At 32.7% G+C, this 18,056-nt stretch overlaps 2 protein-coding genes across 2 annotated transcripts in view; both read right to left on the reverse strand.

Annotated features, from left to right (window-relative positions):
• The window catches only part of LOC143051556 (uncharacterized), a 194,815-nt gene extending 186,799 nt beyond the window's left edge, over positions 1 to 8,016 (reverse strand). Inside the window, exon 1 of the mRNA XM_076224453.1 lies at positions 7,909 to 8,016. The gene's annotated coding sequence lies outside the window, so the exon portion shown is untranslated. The remainder of the gene's footprint in view (positions 1 to 7,908) is intronic.
• Positions 1 to 18,056, reverse strand: part of LOC143051542 (uncharacterized) — a 241,552-nt gene that overhangs the window by 118,841 nt on the left and 104,655 nt on the right. The window lies entirely within an intron of this gene.

An 18,056-nucleotide genomic window follows, 5' to 3' on the forward strand; every position in this document is an offset into this window, starting at 1 on the left:
GTGATATAAATATGATTCATACGCAATATTTAGTCGGAGGACATTACTAAGCATTATTATACTTTCTGTACGAATGTCCCCTCAATGATCAAGTTTTAAAAGAAATATATAGTGTTAACTGCACTATGCGAAAATAGTATGCCTTATTGTTGCAACAGACTATTGATTTTCACGTCAATCATTTCCAATTTCACGTGCACGCTGGAGCTTAGTTGCATTGACAGACAAGTGGGTTGGATTTATACGCCTCACAATTAACTAACTATTACAATTAAATTTTTCTGACATTTTAAGAGACTTTAAAATACTATAGTTTCTGTTAGAACGTTTTTGTTCTTTGTTTACTTCTGCTTACTGCCGTTGAAGTTAAAATTGTTTGAATACTTTAGAAGTAATTTGTTACAGATAAAGAGTTATGATCACATCAAGTTGTAAGTTATTGAGTACTATAGAAAATGTTAATGAGAATGAAATGGAAGGGTTGTGGAGTAAACCTTGTTTAGACAAAATCCAAAACATCACCGGGCAATAAAAGCTATGACACGATGCCTTTCTGGTAATTGTTCATCTTGATTTCAAAATGAGTTCAGGCCTTCAACAATGAGCAAAATATAGGTACCTCATAGCAAATTTAAGACAACTTCTAGAACCAGCTAAAGCAGAATTCTACTTGTTTAACTAGTCAAGAATTATTTATATTCAGCTATAGTTCAAATCAAAAATTTCATGTCAAAACACATACTTTTGAATCTATTTATTTGTAACTCTTTCTAACAGTCAAGTAGACAAAATCAACTTTCTTTAAGACAGCATACATATATTCAGAGTTACATAAAGGGCTTCTTGTCATTTCCTATCATGATTTTCTTGATAGAGGGTTACTGCTCACAAGGAAGCTATTAAACCAAGAGTTCCAAATGGTGAAGTTGAAATCATCCCATCGTAAATTTTACGGACGCCATCATGAGTTGGTTGACCGTTATGGAATAAACGTTTCACAAATGATATCGGATACTGTAAACCAACTTATTTTCGCGGATACTTTATTTCGCGTTTAGCCCTTTCTGGTCCATTTCGCGGCAATTTAATTTCGCGATTTTCTTATTAACTTGATGTAGTTAAATAAGGAAAGATCCAAGTTTTACATATTCGCGACGATTTAAATTCGCGTTAATTTTCTACTCGCGAAAGTCGCGAAACTAAATCGCTCGCGAAAATTAGTTGGTTTACAGTATGTTCTTTACGTCGTAACTACAATCCCCTTCCCTTTCATGAATGTGACCTACCGAATTAGACTATTTACTGGATTTGTAATCATATAAGCAACACGACGGGTGCCACATGTGGAGCAGGATCTGCTTACCCTTCCGGAGCACCTGAGATCACCCCTAGTTTTTGGTGGGGTTCGTGTTGTTTATTCTTTAGTTTTCTATGTTGTGTCATGTGTACTATTGGTTTTTTTTTATGACCACCTAACCCGATTTTTAAATATAAAATCATGTCAACTCGCCCCACTTGCCCATCTGCCAACACTAAATCGCCATTATCTAAAAAATCGCCACACTCTTGTTTATCAACTCGTCACACTTATGAAAAAGGGTAAATCCCATTGAACAATCAGTCTGACAACTCGCCTTATTTATGAAAAGTGTTAAAATCCCACTGAATAAAGGTGTGCCAACTTGACCAACTGATGAAAATAACTAAATGCTTCCTTTAAATATGTTTAAACACTTAGAGTTCGTATCCAGTCGTCCTGGTGTAGGGGTATGTGTCGTAGGTTGATATTCTTTTACTTAAGCAATTCAAGCATTAGTGTTACCCTTTATTTAAAATGGAAACACCAATTGGATGACGACGAAGCATATCATGTAAACGGACTAAACGAATATAAGTTATATATTTATCACACACAAACACACTATTTGCAATTATGTACGCGTAGTTCCGGTTACACAAACATAAATGACTCTGTGTTATACTGTGGATTCATTATTATTCGTGGGATACCAATGTTCTTGAATGTCGTAGTTACAGGAATACCACGAATTTAAAGGTTCAACGAATTATAAATTTTCTGTAGACTATGGCAAAACCACGACATCAAAAATCCACAAAAATACATGTTCCTCATTTCAGGAAAATTGGTCCCCACAAAAATAAATGAATCATAAGTATTGAACATTAAGTATTTAAAAGAAGTATTTCGGGTATCTTAACAGATGTAAAACGATTTTATAATTATTTATTTAGAACTGAAAACCTTGTCATATAGACAAGGATAAGTGTTTGCCTTATTATGTGCGTCTTACTTATTTTAACAAAATCAGGAGCTTCATTCTCACCCTTTTCCGGCGATCTGTGTTATGCATCAGACTCGGTATGCTCGATGAAATGTCTTAATGTTGGACAATTTGGCTAAATGTAGATGTGAAGAATACGTCGTGGAGGCAGACCTCTAACGACTGTGGTAAAATAGAGGCGAAAGACACTAGAGGGACATTCAAACTAACTAATCGAAAATATACTGACTATGCCATGGCTAAAAAAGAAAAATGACAAACAGACAAACAATAGTACACAAAATGCAACATAGAAAACTAATCTGATGTTCAGTTGTGTCGTTTGTTGTTGTGGTTCATAAGTGTTTCTTGTTTTCGTTTTTTAAATAGATTAGACCGTTGGATTCCCGTTTGAATGATTGTACAGATGTTATTTTAGGTCCATTTATACCTTGCTGTTCGGTGTGAGCCAATGCTTCGTGTTGAAGACCGTACTTTGATTTTTAATGGTTTACTTTTACAAATTGTGACTTGGTTAGGAGAATTGTGTCATTGGCACTCATACCACATCTTCTTATATCTATATAAAGACTACACAAAGCAACACAAACCAGTAAGTATTAAAGCATTATGCAGTCTTTTCTAACAGACAGATGGCTTCTCAATGTGCGATTCTAAGAAAGTTATGACCAAATAGAAAAGAAAGAATTAAATAATTACTATTACATCCCAATTTTCCAAAAGATTACTTTTGGAAGGTGTACAGTAGCCTCTTTCTGAATTCGCGTCCATTTACATTTTGTAGAGACCATACAAAGACAGATATCAACCCTGCAGCTTACAGTTCGACACATTTAGAAAGGTATATTCGACGAGAGGAAGCGACTAACAGGTCCCTGTTAATGAATCTAATATTTTACGAAGCATATTGAATCGTACAATTCTACTGACCTGTCAGTTATATCTCATCAATCATTACAACTGGTTTACTTTTGTTTTTTAAAATATAAATGAAAAAAAAAACATTACTATACTATGTTAAAAAACGATATTACTTATCCATTTTTTTAATCAATATGGACTTTAATTATTGAAGGTACATTGACAATTATTTCCTTCTATTGTACATAAAGTACATGGTGACAGACAACTACCTTGAAGGTTTTTAGAGTTTCAACAGTGATCCCATAGAAATGGAATACACGTATGACACACTACAATTAGTCTTTTGAAATCTTTCTCAATTGCACAATGGGTGCACTCGACTCAATTCTTAATTGACTAGAATTGTCAGTTTTCCTATCGAGGGTCGGTGGTTTTCTCCGGGCACTCCGTCTCCTCAACCAATAAAAACTTGCCGCCACGAAACAGCCTAAATGCGGTTCTTAAAAGTGGCGTTAAAACACCAAAAATCAAATCAAATCAGATCTTTTGTGACAAAAAGTGAAAATACTGATACTGATAAACACAGATGTCTTATTACTATTCTTCGTTTATCAGTTGACGAGACATTTTTTTCGATATGATAGTGTGTTTAGATATATATTTATAATGTACTTTATCAATAGAAAAGCCGGAATATTAAATATGTAAATGTTGAAAGGAATACAATATTATGAATTGCTTGACAAACTTAAAAATCTCTGAGATTACATTATTATTTACTGAGAAAAACTATACAAACTTTAAATACATTCTCAAACCTAATAAATAATCGTCAATAACACATGGCTAAATACAAACTATGTGATAAAATTAATAACTTTAAATGACATCCTAATATAAAATGTGAAATTCTATTGTTATTAGTCATTGAACTATCTATTACGCTCAAACAATGTGTCTGTTGTATATATATTTAAAATTGCCACACATGGATAAACTTGTATGGCTCTTTGTTAAATTGCACCTGGTGTATTTAACAGAATTATTTGGGGTCGAAAACAATGACAAAGACTTTAATATTTGTTCACTCGAAACATTTACTGTACACCTTTAACTTGTAAACTTATTTTGTTGATTTATATATGCCTTCTAACCCATTGGGGTATAACTGCATTATTCAGTAAACTTATACAAAATTTTAATTTCGTTACTTCTGCGAGATTCAACACATTCACAGGCTACTTTTTACGACAGTCTATGGTTTCATTGCAGACTTTTTTTTTACTTTGTACATTTGCATTTTATCTAGTGCACATGCTTTACGGTCCGTTTAACTTAAAGCCGGGGGTCTTGGAGGCACCGTATAACCTATATTCTAAGTCGATAGAAAGGAATTCGAAAACCAAAACAAAAATCAGATTTCTCTTCCGAAAAAAAGATCTAAATGAGTCAATCAAAAGGGCAATTCAATTTAAAAAAAACTTAATTTTTGTGCAATTGCAAAGCATTAATTATTCTTTCCTTTTGTTCTCATTTTGAGAAAATGCCATGTTACTTTAACATTCATATCACGTCACTGTTACATATTCAGTAATACATGTATAAAGACAAACTATGTGACGAAGAGAGATAGAAAATATTCTTACCTCAAGCTCTCAATTACTTTTTTTATATATGAATATGTGTGTAATACATTATTATATCTTTCATTTCCATTCCATTTAAAAGGTTATTGTACCCAATGTAGCGTCTAATTACTAAGCAATCAATAAAAAACACGCGATTTGTCTATTTATTTAAAATGTTACTCTTTAATAAACAAACAGGATCTTTGTTATATTGTACCGAAAGTATTTAAAAGAAGTATATTATGTGTAGTTACATGTGTAAACAGACTTGTCATACTATTTATGAACATTTCATTCTGGTTGCATTTCCTAATTATATGCTAGTGATAACAAGTTTTAGCAATTTGAGGAGCTTACTTCTTAACCTTTGCCGGCAATCATAATGTAAATACTATTTGGCCAGTAAGTCGAAATGTCAGTAATTTCGAAAATATGCTTTCGTTATCGATCATATGAATTAGCATTGCAGTGCAGCTGTCAATCCTTTATTCAGTTTAACTGTTAAGATCGACATGTAATAATGTAAGAGTTGAGTGTACATTATTGAGGAACAAAACCGCCGACTTAAGCAACAATATGTCTAGATTAATTAAACATTCTTCAACAATAGATAGATGACAACTTAATATTTCAAACTAATAAATATCCAAATTCTTAAAAGTTAGGAACCATTCAAAAAGAAAAGCAAATATGCCATATTAACCAAATCTAAAAACTTAACTTTGGCTAGGTCTGTAGTATCCATTCTTTGTATTCACCTTTATTAACACTATACAGAGTCTTTATAACGATAGACCTGAACCATAAAGTTTATTATTCGACACCATTGTAAATGTGAAAAAAATATATAAAAATAACCCATTAACTGGTCCAGTGTGTTGGAGGTAATTTTTTCTTATGCTTCTGGTCAGGTTTGGTAAACAAAAAAAAGGGAGGATTATATTGAAAAGCATAAACCAAATGTAATATGGTGTTTAAATAATTGTGATCTTTGATTCATATGAAAAACAAGATAAGGTGAAATAAAATGTTAGAGGTAAGAAATACAAACATCAACAAAAAATAAGAGCTACGATATAATGTTTTATAAACTGTAGTCTTACGTGAAATTGTCCTTTCTAGTTTAGGTTAAATAATTAAAGCTTGAGTGTTTACGACAACGTTTTATTCATTTTGATATCTACAAAACGTATTACACAGAATATCTATCGTATATATAAGGATTGAATGGCATGTAACATGATACAACTGACTATCAACATTATATTCCATGTCATATACAAAAGAAGATATGGTATGATTGCCAAAGAGACAACTCTCCACAAGAGACCATATGAGGCAGAAATTAACAACTATGTGTCGCCGTAGGGTCGTCAACAATGAGCAAAGCCCATACCGATATAAAAGGCCCCAAAATGACAATAACTAGTAACTAGTGTGTAGACTATTTTACTGTTTTGACGAGAAAATTAAAACGTGTCTACTCAACAGTCACTTATATTTTTTGAATTATAACAACTGCTTAATTTGTTATTGTGCAGTAGATAATGCAGATTTATAAAAACCCCAGAAGGGGGGCTGGTCTACAAAAAGTCTCATAAGTGAACCTCGTATCTGCAAGATTAAAAGGTCAAAAACAGGGCACGAAATCCTGAAGGTTTGTTTTCCAAAAACAGGGGTAAACAAATGAAAAGAAATCACAATGATTTTATATGTTAGTAACTAAACTGCATTCCATATTTAATTAGAATAAATATCCAAATATCGAAGCTTTTTTGATAATCATTAAACACATTATTTCCTACTATTGTGTTTTTATAATAGTAACAACTTTTATAAAATATTTCAATAATGAATACGAAAACAAAATATGAAACCTTTCAACAAAACCCGATTTTGAAATATTATAGCCTAGCCTAACAATAGTGTCGTTATTAAACTATCGACCACGTACACGTTGTATGCCTTTTGTGATTTTTGTTAAAGGTCCTCGCATGAATAAACATAAATGCCTCAGTTATATTGCACGTTAAGTATTTAAAAGAAGTATTGGGTTACGTAAACATTTCAGAAAACTTTGAATGATTTCAATCGAAATATTGTCTGTACACTTAACATATTGTTTTTTATTTCTTGCGAGTTGTAACGAATTCATAACGGCTGTCGATGGTCTTATTTTATAAAAGATTTACCCTGCTCTGCGGATGTTTGAAATCACGCGCGGTACAGACTAAATGTAAATGATAAATAGATTGACAGACCTTTTCCCCTCAAAATAAGGTATTGCTATCTATATTGTGGTGCCACTTCCACTATCCATGGTACTTGCAAAGTAGGCATACAATAGGGATATAATTGAAAACATCCACTTCTTTTGAACTTTGGAATCATTCCACATATCCTTATTTTCATTTATATATTATTTTGTGTTAGATTTATTTGTAATTGATTCTGTTGTTTTATTTATCTCATCATTCCGTTTCAACTTCGTACTTCATTTGGCCTTTTTAACATTTTCACTGATGAGTCTTTTGTAGACGAAACGCGCGTCTGGTGCAAATTTTCAATTAAAATCCTGTTTATATAAGTTAGTTGATCGACATTGCTTTGTTTATTACTAACATCAAAAGTTTTGACCTTACCATACAGCCTAAAAAGCTTCTAGACATTTCTCTGCATTTACAATAATTTGTTAAAACCATTGAGGGTCTGTGAATGCGTTACGTTCCTACGTATACGTATTCTAGACTTGAGGGGAAACGAGGATGTCGTTGCGGAACTGATTTTTCGACATAGATAGACATACACTGAGGATGCAACAATAAATCATGTTTTTTTTAAACATAGAACCTGATAAAATAAGAAATTATAAAATGTTTTCTATAAAAAGAGATCAATCGACGATCAACAAAACAATTCTGACTGACCGAATGATGTTATGAAACTTAAAGGAGTGTTTAATAGTGAAGTTTAATAAACCTGACCTTTTACTTTTAGAAAAAAATTAAATTACATATTTCATTTAAATATAGATGACTTTCAACTGTTAAATATTAAGAAGTTAATTGTTAAAGACAAACTATTGTCTGAAGACAGAAAAAAAATGTTCTTACCTCAAACTGTCTTAAATATCCGTCAAATATCAATATGCGAGTTATTCACTATCAAACCGTTCACTTATATCCCATTTTAAAATTTAAAATTTAAACTTTATACTACATAACTTCGCGTGTAGTTACTGAGTAAAGATAAAACACACGCTATTTGTCTTTTGATTTAACAGATATCCGCTTGAACAAACATACAATGTCATTGGTTATATTTTACCTTAGGTATTTAAAAAAGAAAATATAATATGGTTACAGGTGTAAACAGCCTTTGTACTTATTCATCCGAATTGTGCGCACTGTCAAAATATAAAATAATTAAACTACTGAACTAATAGGAAAATTCAACACGGAAAGCTTTTTTTTTTTTATCAAATTACAAAATCAAAACCTATTAACACAAGAAACGACTGTAAATCAACTGTTATATACCTTATTTATTAAAGACGTTTCCTTGTTTAGAAAATGGTTTATTAAACCTGGTTTATTACCTTGCTAAACCTTTCATTTGTATGACAGTTGCATATAATTCAACTAAATTGACAACAACAATATGCTAGCAAAACAAACAGACATAATAGGAAAAATGTCAAAAAAAAATAGTTATAGCAGTCGACACTTTGTACCTGTGGAACGTCTCAAAAACTTTCCGCTCGTCGGACCACAGAAAACGGCCGCTTTACAGGGGGTGGCTGGTTAGTCAAAATTTAAATCACTTAGAGTTACTTTCCTTATTATATATGTATTTGGGAAATAAATATGACATTATTGCATTTTTTTATATGCTCTATTAATTATAACAATCTTTGTCAAGACTGTACAACAAAACACATAGTGGAAAGATAATATAATACATGTATCGATAAAATCAGTAGTATTTATCCAATATAGCATTAGGAATTTATTTTCCATCATATCTGCTGTCGATAGATGGGTATTAACGTCCAATGGCGCATTCAGTGCATTTTCAGGGCATTATACGCATATACACCCTACATACTGACAAACTATGCATGAATTTTAAAAGTGCTAATTCACAAAGTAAACAGTCCACATGAAGAAATGTCATTTCGCACAGATACACTTTTTCGACTCCGAACCTAGCTGTCTTAACCCTTACTCCTCAAAGGTGTATGTTGAGTAGTGGGACAGCAAATACTAACTTTCAGTGGGCCGATGGAATATAGACATTCTGAGCCAACGCCAATTTTTCCCCGGGGGAAACTAGTTTGAACCAATTCTTCCCTATGGGAAATTAACCATAATTGCCATTCTTTTCCCGCGAAAAATTGGTGATACGTATACATATAGTCATTTTCCCCCCATGCCAATATTTTCCCCCATAGTATTGGTTTTACAATATTAACACAAGTCTGAAAATTACACCCAACAGAGTTAGATAGATAGAGAGATACTTCATTCTCTAAAAACTAAATACAAGTTTACAGAGAAACATATAATATAAATACAAATACAATAGTTAAGGTAAACAAATACAGTAAGATATTTTAAAAGTACAAAATTATGATTTATATAGTCTGTATAGTCTTTGAGTGCGCCTTGTCTTTTTGATTTTTGCCTGCATTTGTTGTCAAACCGTGGTTCATTCGATTTTCGTTTTTTGCGCATTGTAGGTCATTTGTTTAGGGGCCAGTTGAAGGACGCCTCCGGGTGCGGGAATTTATCGCTAAACTGAATACCTGTGGTGACCTTATGCTGTTGTTTTTTCTATGGTCGGGTTGTTGTCTCTTTGACACATTCCCAATTTCCATTCTCAATTTTATCTTTATCCGATTTTTGGGGATTTTAAGTTCCAAACGTATGTTTTGTGTCGTTGAAAAATATATCACCAATATCCTATACAGTATCATTAATATTATTCAGGTTAACATGGTCGTTTGTTAGTAGATCCAAAGTATTATCAATAGTTTCAATTTTGGCAAGATCTAGAATGGAGTTAGAATAAGATTTATACACTGGCAAATATTTTTTGTCAAATTGCATTTACACAAGTCTGTCTACATGTTCATCATTCTGTCTATGTGTCCAAAAGTTTGTCTTTATTTTCACCAGTATTTTGAATTGTCACCTAGTCTGTCTACATTTCTCAACAGTCTGGTTAAGTGTTTACAAGTCTGTCTTTGTCCACTAGCTAGTCCGTTTACATTTTCACCAGTTTGTCTGTGTGTGCATGTTCAATAGTCTGAATTCATATTCACTAGTCCGTCTTGGTGTTTAATATTCTGTCTACATGTGTATCATTTTGTCTCTGCGTTGGATAGTTATTAAAGACAACTCCCTCTATTTTTTTTTGCGCATATACAAGCGCAACAGTACTATGCCGTCAGCGGTTTCCGTGAACCCGAAACGTTAATGAGAGTTATTCCTATTTGACCCGATGGATAGAGTGACAATCGATTTGATAGGTAGATTTGCCGAGAAGAAAATAAAAATTGTTTTTATATAATAGACATGTTCCAGAATTGGATATACACATTACATATATGAATAAAAAAAGAGTCACCTATACAGCAATCTAAAAACAAAAAACACACAAAACGACTGTCAAGAAACGAAACAAAATCTGAATACTTGATAAAAAGTTGAGCCAATTAAATTATAATATAATACTAATATCCATAATTTGCTACGTGTATGGACTTATCTGTTCTTTAGAGTCAATCTCTTTGGTAGGTTTATAATTGTATTTATATTTCCACAAATCATTAAGAAACTACGAAAATCATCAATCATGTCATCAAAATTCAATGAATCTATCGCAATAGGTACATTTCATACATATATACCTATATATTAATATGGCAAATTGCACATACGTATTTTGAATGTGTACGGCGATTACATTTTTACACGAATATAATATTTAAATTTCTGATAAACACCAACAAAACAGTAATCATGGACGCATACGTGTAAAATAAAGTCCATCTAGAGTTAACATATACCCTTCTAACATAATGATTGTAGGTTTTTGTATTTGACGACTCCGAGTCTGATCCGATTTGCCAAGTTTTATATTTATGTTCTAGGTGCACAATTTTTATATAAAAAAACAACATAATCGTGCCCGTGTTTAAAAGTTGTCGGAATAAAGAATTAAAGAGGAATACATAGTGAAAAAATCAATAGTTGATTTGAGAAGAAGAGGTCGCATTAGGTTCCATTCATAATCACGGTATGACAACTGTATACTTAGACTGAGTTTCTAGCAACATTACGGAATATTTCGATATACATAGATGCTTATGGATACATGATCAAAACAGAAAGTATGTTAAATAGACCCCGTTAATACTTGCACAAAATTGAATTGATCTATTAAGAGCATCTTGCGTCTACGATCTTTTTAGAACTTGAGCGTTTACATTTAGTATACATTGCAATCTTAACATAATCGGTCTAACCATTTCGTTAAAAAAATTCGTAGAAAATAGAATAAGCCGGGAAATATTTGGTTCATTAGATATGCTTCTACATTTATTAAATATCTTTTTGATTAACATGTCTTAAGTCCTTAAAAACAAGGAAATGTCAGAATAATTTTACTTATAACAGTCATTTGGTTCGAAGATGAGGAATTTACAGAATAAAAAAAAAAAAAACTAATAATGAATAAATGCAATTGAAAAGATATTTCTTATAATTTTCATATCTACATAAAACACTTTGAATTCTAGATCGGTCTTTCGCGATGTATCTAAGCGTTTACACTTAAACAAATATCAGGGTTGCATTCAATAACGTAGCGGCTACATTGGACTACTTAGATTTTTGACTATTGAACGTGTAGCTAGCCTAGCTACTATACCTATATATTGATAGAAGCTAGACTAGCTACTCGTTCAATAGTCATAAATCTACGTAGCCCTATGTAGCCGCTTCGATATTGACCGCAATCCAGGAGGTGGTATTTTTAAGGCCGATGGAGATCTTAAGTCCTTAAAAACAAGGAAATGTCAGAATAATTTTACTTATCATGCTTATAACAGTCATTTGGTTTGAAGATGAGAAATTTACAGAATATAAAAAAAAACTAATAATGAATAAATGCAATTGAAAAGATATTTCTTAAAATGTGCACCGTTTAACACACTTATATTTAAGCGAATAAGGAACGAATAAGTAACAGGGCATTAGTCAAGTACTGAAACGAGTATTTACCAGACTTAAGAAAAAACGGAAAAAAACTTGTTATAAGCGAAACAGTTAGAGGGCATCGGTCTAGCGCTGAAACGGGTACTCTAATAGGGATGTTTTACCTTTAAGAACCCATAGCTAGCACCAGAGACAAAAAAAACAATAAAAAAAGATGTTTTTCTAAGCTTGTTGGTTCATAAATTAAGCCGTTATTTTCTCGTTTGAATTGTTTTACATTTGCCATTTCTTGACCGTTTATAGCTGTATATGCGGTATTTGCTCATTGTTAAAGGCCGTACAGTGGCCTATATTTCCTGTGTAAAAATGCAAAAACGTCGTATACATATTTTTTTATTTTGATCACCATGTTCTGCCAAATCCTTTGAGAATAAGGATGAAACACTGAAATCAGTTACTTATAAGAATATTAAACTGACCATGCGCAGATTAATTTTCATATCTACATAAAAGACTTTGAATTCTAGATCGATTTATCTAAGCGTTTACACTTAAACAAACATCAGGGTTGCATTCTATATCGTAGCGGCTACATTGGACTACTTAGATTTTTGACTATTGAACGTGTAGCTAGCCTCGCTACTATACATAGATATTGATAGAAGCTAGACTAGCTACTCGTTCAATAGTCATAAATCTACGTAGCCCTATGTAGCCGCTTCGATATTGACCGCAATCCATGAGGTGGTATTTTTAAGTCCGATGTAGATCGATCTTTCTCCTTTTTGCAATACTAAAGATCGGCGTTCTTTATTGTTAGTGGAAGCGGGGACTTAGATTTCTATTGATTTTAAGTAATTGTCATCAAACTAAAAAGGAACAGCATTCTAGATCTTAACCTAAATTAAAATTCATGATATCGAAAGCAAAGTTCTGTCTTGTCTTTCAGATATACTTTGACTGAACTGTGAAATAATATATAAAAAATGTATTCACTATTTTAAGAATAATTTCTGTTCAACACAGACATGTAAGCACTATAAATAACCTGAATAGAAATGTTGTTAATAGAAGCATTTGTGAGTACATTTGTACAATGTATTGTTTTCCAACCACCACATTTATATTACGTGTATGTGAAACTGACTGAAAACCAATTACTAGCATGTGTAAATTAATGTGCATTTATTGTAGTTGAAAACAACAAACAACAAAACAGCAAATAACGAGAACTGTGTTGTCCGTAATATGTAAGAATATCGCCCAAACCGGCCGAACGTCTTTCGACGTTGTTTTAGAATTGGCACAATGTATTCCCGCCAATTCAATTTGTTATCCTTTTTTTTAGAAACATCTATTTTTCCATTCCGGTGACCCCATCTTTTTATATCATGATTTTATTTAGATATAAAAAAAAGCTTATTCTGTTGAATACTCAAAGAGAAATTATTGGTCAATTTTTATTAAACTTAATTTTTTTTATAGTTATTTCCCAAAAAAAAAAGGCAAGAAAACTAGTATAGCAACTTATCGTTATTATTTTTCTCTCAGAAAATGGTAATATTATTAAAATAGTTTGTATTAACAACTAGGCTAACAGAACAAACAAGTTTTATGGATACCAACTTTAAAAAAAAATATTACACTGCTATTGACTAGAAGTCCCGATTTCCAAATTCCATGAAATAGATGGCGTTTTAAATAAAACGAGGTCGGTGACCCCATTTTGTATTTGCTTATTTTGAAGCTTTTGCCTAGCCTAATGTAAAAACAAAATATAAAAAAGATATTATTGGTAGATTTTAATAGAAGGATTTGTCTTTAAGTATACAAGTATCTACATTTTTACCAGCCACTTTACGTTTCCAACAGACTGTGTATGTTCCCAACAGTCTGTCTATACCGGTCTACCAGTCGGTCTAAATGTCTACCATACTGTGTATCTATCCGTCTGTCAATTTATTCATAAGTCTGTCTGTAATTGCATTTTGTTGTGTTATTTTGTCTGGTATTCCTAATCTTCATTATGCTAATATTTACATGTATTCTTTTAACCTCAAAACTGACTAGGTGTATACGCCATACACATACCCTAATGCTTTGAAACGCCAAAAAGTGTTCGTTAGGGTTTACTATAAGCCACATTTTTAATATGTTTCGCCACACCAATTGACCTTGTAGAATAGTTTTTCTGACAACAGTCTATTATGATGAATAATACAGCTAGGGCGTTCCATACTTACTCTTTAAGGTAAATGATGAGTGGCGGAGCAGCAAAGACTAATTTTCAAGCCGGCAATTGTTAAATGCACCACCTCTTGTATTCAGACACAACGCATTACCATAAAAGATTAGACCACCAAGGTAGCTGATATGCTGTTGACTGGAAAACCATGGCAATGAAGACCCCATAATAAACCGAAGTCATTAAAACAGTGACATATGGCATCACTAAGGACTACCCACATTCTCCGTCCAATCATAATAAAGCCCTACTTGGATATACATGTATATACAAAAAGGTGATGATTCATGTACATATTACATATAATATAACAATAAGAATGTATGATAAAATTGCAAAAGACACAACTTCCCACACGAGACCAAATGTTATAGAAATTTTCAACAATAGGTCATTGTACGGCATTCAACAATGAGCTAAATACAAACGTAAAGTTAGCTAGAAAGGCCAGGAAATGAAAACTGTTATTCTCAATGCTCTTTAACTTTTTACTTGTTAGGCTTTCTAGCTATTTTGATCTGAACGACACTGATGAGTCTTGTGTAGACGAAACAGAATGTGCGTCTGATGTATGAAATTATTATCCTGGTACCTCTGACAATTAATTATACAATTATGAAAAACAAATATTGTATACAGCAACCACAGAATTACAGGCTAATGACTAGGGACAGGCACATACATAATGCATTAGGCTTGGTTACATTACTTAAACATGTTGAAGGCGCATACCCTCACACCAACTAGGTAATAGTTGTAATCATAATGACCTAGCTTGAATCTATCATGCGGAATCGAAAAATAAAAAAAAATATTCCATTTCTTTTGTTTGCCATGAAGTTACAATTGTAACAAATTTATCAATTATTCTTGTAATGTTGAATAAATATCTCAAGATCAAGTTACCAAATGGTTCCCCTTTTCAACCCAGTTGCTTACGCTACAATGTCTCTGGGTGTGTAACCGAATCAAACCCCCTCGGTATATACATATGTTTATTTCTGGTGTAAGGAAATTTCACCAACGTTATGTCATGTTTTCCTTTACAATAAAGTTGTCCTTTTTATCAATAATGCTATAACGTCACAATCCAAGATGTTGTATAAACATGAAAATGCATGGCGATCGATATATTCAATCAAAAATATACGAGATAGACATAAATTATATAGACACTCTTTCCGCATGGATAAAGGCGGTGAGGTCATTGGTACAAATCAGAATTAAGAAACTGAATGGGTCTATCTATGCCCATGCTACGTCAATCTTTAAGGTCCCAAAGGTTGCAAAACTCTTATACTACCTCCATGACAAATATGTTGTTGTTCCCGCAGATAAAGCCCAAAACAACATCGTTTTTGTGTATGAATCACATTACATTAACTGCTTGATAAACGAATTAGGTATTGACACTTCGCTTGGAATCTCAACATATACCCTCACGACACTTACCAAAGAGGAAATCTTGGATAATCATAGGTCTATTATATGTTCCTTTGGAATTTCAACCAAAGATGAAGAACTGGATCGTCCATCAATGTACTGGATACCTAAACTACATAAGTGTCCTTACAAACAACGGTATATTGCTAGGTCATCCAAGTGCTCCACCTCTTGCGTGATTCAGATGTGGATACTTACAAATTACAAAGATCTTTTAGAGTACATACAATATAGCTCTCTTTCGTCTTGCAAAAGTATAAAAACTTTGAATTTATATACTTTACACAAGTATTCCACATTCCAAACTAAAAGACAAATTGTAAGAGTTGGTATTACTTTGCTTCATAAAAAAGAATGGTCAACGTAGATACAAGTATCTTGTCTTAGGGAGTGATACATCCTACTTTGTAAAGAATCACTCTGAAAAATTCTCTGAAACAGACATTATCATGATGCTTGATCGATTAACAACATATTTGTTACGTTCGGAGGAAGTGTTTTTTAACAGACTGTCGGCATTCCAATGGGAACCAATTGTGCACCTCTTCTTGCCGACTTGTTTCTTTATTATTAGGAGACTGACTTCATACAGGAACTTCCTAGGAAGAAAGATAAGAAGTTAGAAAGATCCTTTAACTCTACTTTCCGCTATATAGATTACGTTCTTTCACTAAATAATTCAAAATTTGACGACTATGTTGAACGCATCTATCCCATCGATCTAGATATAAAGGATACAACAGATACGGTTAAGTCGGTCTCACATCTTGACCTACATCTAGAAATTGACAATGAGGATCGGTTGAAAACAAAACTTTACGTCAAAAGAGATGATATCAGCTTTCAAATTGTGAACTTTCCATTTTTAAGTAGCTACATTCTAGCAGCACCTTCATACTGGGAATATATCTCCCAATGGATACGATATTCCCGTGCTTGCATTTCCTATCACTATTTTCTTGATAAAAGGTTTCTGCTTACAAGGAAACTATTAAATTGTAAAGTTGAAATCATCCCTTCGTAAATTTTACGGACGCCATTACGATTTAGTTGACCATTATGGAATAACCGTGTCACAAATGATATCGGATATGTTCATTACGTCGTAACTATAATCCCCTTCCCTTTCATGAATGTGACCTATCGAATTAGACTATTCACAGTAACTTATTGTATAACATAAGCAACACGACAGGTGCCACATGTGGAGCAGGATCTGCTTACCCTTCCGGAGTACCTGAAATCACCTGTAGTTTCTGGTTGGGTTCGTGATGCTTATTCTTGAGTTTGCTATGTTGTGTCATGTGTTCTATTGATTGTCTGCTTGTCTTCTTTCATTTTTAGCCAGTCGTTGATTTTCGATTTGTGAGTTTGACTGTCCCTCTGGTTTCTTTTGTCCTTCTTTAACTGTAATCGTCAATCTGGCAATTGATGAGGAACGAATGATACACGAGGGACAGTCAAACGCAGAGATAAAATGGACAGTAAGTCATTGTGATGTACCTTATCTTGTTATATATTAGTTCAGTATATTAAAAATACGATGACTATCCGTGTAAAACGTGTGATTACTTTTCATAATAATAAAAGACGAGCCTTGTTTCACATAAACGTGGAATAAACTGCGAAAGTAAACGCCCGTTTACTCTTTGAAAAATTGGAAGACGCGCTGTTTTCGTGTTAACGCGGAGGTAAGCGCGAAGGTAAATGCCCGTTTACTATATATGTATGTCTACTGACATTTCGGAGTTAACGCAGAGTTAACGCCGTGTTTACATGAACATAATGAAGTGCACGCGAGTATACGCCGCGTTAATTTTGTCTGACCGTCTTCGTGTAATCAACTGTATGACTGTATGGGTCATCATTATTCATGTTAAATCGTCGATTTTAAAACGCTGATTTTCCTTTTAATAAGCAAAATGAGCTGCTGTTTCTCTTCCATAACGACTTTTTTTAAAAAAAAATTTGTACAGTTTATTTGTTTAACAATGATATATCTCATACATGAATATGTTACTATATTTTATCAGTATGATGTCTTATATATATATAGTCTTCCTTCTTTGGTATCCTTATTTTCAGTATTAAACTGTTCTAATGTCAAAACATGGTTTCATTTTCTAGCAAGAGATATTTTGAAACTTGCAAATTATGAAATTCGATATTTCTTCTGATAAAAAACACTTGAAGAAGAATGCATTTCATTATCAAATGGACATGCAATACTTTTATACTAAAAGAAGAGTTAAAAGTAACAACGTTTTGGAAACAGAAGTAGAGATACATCACTATAATCTTAGCAAAAAAAATCTCAGATTATTTACACAAAGTATTAAAATAAACACAA

Source organism: Mytilus galloprovincialis, chromosome 11 (genome assembly GCF_965363235.1).
Source record: "Mytilus galloprovincialis chromosome 11, xbMytGall1.hap1.1, whole genome shotgun sequence".
In the NCBI taxonomy this organism is placed as follows: domain Eukaryota; kingdom Metazoa; phylum Mollusca; class Bivalvia; order Mytilida; family Mytilidae; genus Mytilus; species Mytilus galloprovincialis.